The sequence below is a fragment of the Pecten maximus genome, chromosome 11 (assembly GCF_902652985.1).
Source record: "Pecten maximus chromosome 11, xPecMax1.1, whole genome shotgun sequence".
NCBI classification, from domain to species: Eukaryota; Metazoa; Mollusca; class Bivalvia; order Pectinida; family Pectinidae; genus Pecten; species Pecten maximus.
In genome coordinates, this window is record NC_047025.1 from 5,265,877 (window position 1) to 5,271,876 (window position 6,000).

Here is a 6,000-nt window from a genome sequence, read left to right on the forward strand (position 1 = left end):
TCCGGAGGAGTTTTTCGGATTTGTCTAGTTCCTTTCTGTACCGCGCATACTGACCACAAATCTGTAGCACAGATGGTTCTTCTGGACATATTTTCAATGCTTTTTCAAAGCATTCATTTTCCGTCAACTTTTTTATTTCTGTTGGTAGATCGCTATGTTTTCTTTTCCAAATATTATATACGGCTCTTCCAAGTCTAGCATATGAATTCGCACGTAGAATGGGATCGTCAGATTTCGTGGCAGCTAGCAACCTCTCAGTGGCATCTACCATTATCTTCTCGTTTCCGACATCTGCCTGTGAATGAAAGTGATGAGTCTGTCTGAGTAACGTCAAACCCAGTCCAAACTGCCATGCATATTCTTCTGGATATGCGTCTACAATGTCATTGTACAGATCTACCGCCTTTTGCTGGTACCAAGGACCCGACCTTGAATACGCGTACGCAAGATCCGCTTCGGCATAACATTTTCTTTTGCCATAGTCGTTTCGCTTTTCTAAATCTTGAAGTTTTGATATAATTTCTTCGACATCAGAAATTTCCCCATTCTCCAGTAGAATTCTGGCTTTGTTTGCGTTGGCTATTATATTATCAGGATCCTTCTGAAGTGATTCTTCAACAAGTTTTATGGAATGTTTGTTCTCATTTAACAGAAAATACAAAAATGACAGAAAGTTAGTTATCTTTATATCTTCGTCTTCAGTCTTTGTTGTGTTTTCCCGGTCATCATCTAGCTTATTAATTATGATTTTGACTCGGTCCTTATCCAGATAAATTGTATCAAATTCGAAAGTTGAATGGAAGTTTTCCAAATTTTGTTTCAAGAGCTCAGCCATGACTTCTTTATTGAACTTCTAGTAATTTCTACAAAGACAATAAGAGAATAATGATGTAGAAATAAAAACCAATACTCTAATTCAAACTTAATAAAGCGAGGACAAATAAGAACATAATCTCTATTTACATGAAAGTCCATTAAAAATGAAAGATAAGTAGACCAGGTGTTCCGGAAAGAAAAACTTCTTCTGCTTCATCAGCATCATCCGCCATTTTTATCTTTGTCAAAGACTGGGTATAATTTCAAAATGAGAAAACGGGATATATATCAAGAAAATACTAATTATAACGAGAAACGTTCGTATGTGCGCAGGTCAGAAATATATATTTAGATATGCGAATATGAGATATTAGGAAGGTTTGGGAAACAATAGTTATAATTACCATAGTTTAGTAAAGGTTAGGGGCAAGCCAATTTGAAATTTGTTTACATTTCTATCTTATTTCTTAGCTTTTTGTTGTTACTTTAACAGACAACTCAAGATTAAGGTTATCATATTTTATCTCGGGAACATCTTAAAGGAGGTCATGAATGTTCTTTATATTTACTAAGTTCTAATACTAGGACTCATTTGACGAACAATAATTTCTTATTAACTTTTCTTGGTGAGCTTTCTTCTATTACTCACAGACTATGTAATAGATCGGAATTTAATCATAACTCTTGATTGGTACCAATAAATCTAACATATTCTTTCATAAAGTAAGAATTTTACATGGTTGTGTTTCCAGTTGTTGATTCAGTTTACTCTATAAGTTTATGATCATAGACATATTAGCATTGGTTTGAAAATAAGGAGAGCAAATTACAAAAATAATCATCAAATAAACATGTTAAACAGGACATATATTGAATGGTTAATTTTATGAATAGGAAAAATGAGGTAATTTTGTTTAAAGGAAAGAAAAAAGGGGGGATATGGCAGTGTACCTAGGTGAACTGTACAGACCAAATGTCTATTCACGTTTCTGTGCAGTCCTCTTGTTATAGATAAAATAAATGAAAATGCACCCAAGTTTAAGTTTGTAGTATGCATATGAAATAAAATATAAACACATTAGTTTGATGCAGTTTGTTAGAAACATGTCTAGTCATTACCAGGATAGAAAAATCAAAGACATCCATTGAAAAAAGAGTCATCAGGAGCAGAGATGGAGTTCGTTAGATGGTTCCTTGGTTGATAAAGCGATGACAATAGAAGAAGTGATCACAATCTGCTTTCAAACAACCCTGTTATGAGCACAGCTAACCGTGAACTAGCCTGTAACTATCACACAACCGTGAAGCTATAAATAGATTTCACTAAGTACAATTATTACCTGTTTACTGATGACACTAATATTGTGAAACATGACCGAAGACAGTATATAAGGTACATCACGCCGACAATGGCGAATGTAGTATAATACCACGCTAGTATAGGTAGGTTAATACACCGTATATAAACTTGACCAGGTGTAGATTACTCTTATTATGGTCACACACGACCGAACATCACTTTTGGTAAGATCTGATATATCCATCCTGTTTAGAGAAGTTAGCTCGTCATGTAGATTCACAACAATATCATCATTTGTATGGAGTTTGTTCTCGTAATCAATAATAGAATGTTGGTGTCTTTAGATATATCCAAGAAGGTTGGGTTACATAAATTCAATGCAGATTAATTAAAGTTCGTCAGTAAGATTTTATCTTCGTTTATCAATTAGATTCTGTTTGCAGTAAATCAAAACATCACCACAAACGTACTTAGTAATTACTTTCGAGTGAAATGTCAGTGTCAGAGATCACAGGCGCTTGCATAGAAAATGAGAATTAAAAAAATGATATCAGTGACATGTGTACTGTGTAATACAGAAGGCCGGAAACTCCGCCACGAGCGAAACGACACTCCATCTCACTTCAATCGACTAAAAACACATTTATTCAAACTGATACGGTGCACACTATATGCCACCGTCATCAGGAAACATTCATCTTTAACCTACCGTGTCACTCAATACGAATTGTTACATCCAAAACACAATAATCCGTGAAAACATCGCCGAATTCCTCACTCAGAACGCCATTTTTCAAACGGCTCCCTCAGCCTGTCCAGATTCTTCATTTACATACGGGGTTGAAAGGTCATGCGAATATATATTCGCCTGTCACCAGGTGCACTTTTTGGGGTCATCTCGGCATACTTTATTTTACAGGTGCATGCACAGGACGTCGTTTGCGATATCACGGACTAATAAGATAGCATGTTTTAAGGCCATGCAGTGATGAGATCGTCTTTTCCTTTTCTTCAACTGCATCATTTCGGTAGTTGTTGAACTTCGTTTTCAATCAAAAAGATTGCATATAACGGTGCTCAATAACTTGTTCAAGACAGGGCCGGGACATCATACGTATACCATGAACAAGCAGTATCAGTTGAAATTTTTCGAAGATAAAATTTGGATGGGGTAATAGCTGATAGTTGTTTGATATTTTGATTTTTTTATTGTACTTGCCATCTATTTAAGGCTATGCCTATCTTCAATTTAAAAAAAATGGACCCCCTACATGACTAGTTAAAAAATATATAGACGACACACAATACCGGTAAGAATAAGAGGTTGTTCTGGGTATTCTGGCGTTTGCCCTAAAATACTATAAAAGTCTGGCGTTGACACAAAATAACTACTACTGCCCCTAAGTACATTGTATTCTCCTTTCTTTCTCATTTCAATTCAGTTTCATAATTCTATAAGCACTTCAGCCAGCTTGATTATTATTAGAGTAGCGTTTGATGCTATCACAATCCATTAATCAGGTAATTCATCAATAACTTAACTTTTATATATGCGAGCGATGCAAAGTGTAATTAATGTATAATCAGTATTACAAAGAATACTTTACAATGTGTTAAACTATTTGACCCGCGGACCCCCCCCCCCCCCCCCCCCCCCCCCCCTTAATTTCGCACGCCTCCTAATTGAAAATCTTGTGTCCGCCCCTGATTGTAGACACTAAGGGGAAAACTGATGTCGAGTGTATTAAAATCGAAATCAAGTAAAAAGTAATTCTGTTTCGAAAATTTGAATAAAAAGGGGTTTAAAACAAAATGACTGAAGGAACTCCTCCTCAATATTTCGATAATCATACAGTGATAGATCTATAGGCAAGTCCCGAGTCTTGTATGTACTCATAAAATTTGGATTGAACTCGAAGAAATTCTGGCAAACATTAAATCTAACATTGTGGGAAATGAAAATAAATTGATGATGGATCATCGATCACAACGTACAAATTGTTTGGCAGGTCTGAAGTATGATTTTCGTATTTGACGACGACATGATATTTGTAAAATGTGCAAAAATAAATGAACAGGTCTGAAGTAAGTAGTGTTGGTACACATGTATACGTTCCAGTAACCTGATGACAGTCTTATTCGTGATTCACTTTTCTTTTTGTTTGTCCAGATTTCAGTAAACTGACAAAAGTAAATCAATAAATAAGCATTTTGTTCTACCTTTGTGACAAAAGTATGCGAATCCATTTCCCTTTTACCATTTTTTTTTTAATTTCATGTATAAAATGCCTACGCCTACTACGTGAATGTGATTGCAGAATAGGTATTCTTGACTTCTTTTGCTTTTCCTGTGTACTAGCGGATTCAGAAGGGGAGGGAGGGGTCCAGGGGGTCAGGCCCCCCCCCCCCCCCCCCCCTTTTCGGATGAGGAAAAATTTTTTATAGCCTTAAAAACCGTTAATTATTTAGAAACGATACGATAGTGACGTTCTGTGTGAATCAATTTATGCCCCCCCCCCCCCCCCCCCCCCCTCTTCAACTTATCGAAAATCTTATTCTCGAAAGATTGCAAAATTTGCTATAATCATTTGTTCATTTCATTTGGCCCCCAGACCCCTCGCCAAAAAAAATTCGGCTCCCGCCAATGGCGCTCGCATTACCACTAAATTACTGGACCCCCCCCCCCCCCCCCCTTTCCAATACGGTGCATGGTACTCTAACGTTCAAAATAATGAATAATTTATGATTATAAATCATCGTTCATCGACGAAACTCTTCAAATAATCGTAAATTAGACGAAACTCTTCAGCGAGCCGAAGCATTTTCCGGACAAAATGCATGCGGAGATGACCCCCAAAAGTACACCTGACGACTGACGATCATCTGGACAGGCTGAGGGAGCCGTTTGAAAAATGGCGTTCTGAGCGAGGAATTCGGCGATGTTTTCAAGGATTATTGTGTTTTGGATGTAACAATTCGTATTGAGTGGCACGGTAGGTTAAAGATGAATGTTTTCTGATGACGGTGGCATATAGTGTGCGCCATGTCAGTTTGAATAAAAGTATTTTTTAGTCGATTGAAGTGTAGTGGTCTGCCGTTTCGCTCGTGGCGGAGTTTCCGGCCTTGAGCTTAACAAATTACACATACCACTGTCAAATATTTTTTTTTTGAAAATCACATTTTCTATGCAAGCGCCTGTGTCAGAGATAGCCATTGAGGTGAGATATCATCAGTTTTATTCCTCAAAGAACATATACATATATTGATGTGACAAACAGAGATATAATTAAGGCATTACTATAACGATGTGGACCATGATTTGAATAGACGTCACAACAGGGTAAAAACAAAGAATCACTATTGCAGAATGATGTGTATTGCACGGAGATGAACTCAGTGAATATCAACTGAAATGTAAAATAATGTCACTATCCGCCCTCCCCACACCAAGTATACAGGTATCCCATATCTAAAAATAGAGAAACATGATCATGATAGGAATCTGTAAACGACAATGACAAGTAATTCCTTTTATATTCTGAAAGTAGGTTACTCATGGGGACAGTTAATATATCAATAAAACGAAAGTATAAGCAAAGAACAAATAACTAAAGAGAATAGACATTATATACAAAAAAACAAAAACAAAAACAAAAAAACATAAAAAAAAAAAACAAACAAAAAAACAACAAAAATCGTGGGAAGTCACTGGACAGGATCACAGTAGCTCTTGTGACCGCATTGAACGAAAATAGCATACAACACAGTCATACTTCTATATACAGCGTATATACCCGTGATGTAATGTCAAACACATCTTTGCTTTTGCTAATAGGAGTACTACAACAATTGATGCAGCAGATTGTGATATAGTCAACAAGAAT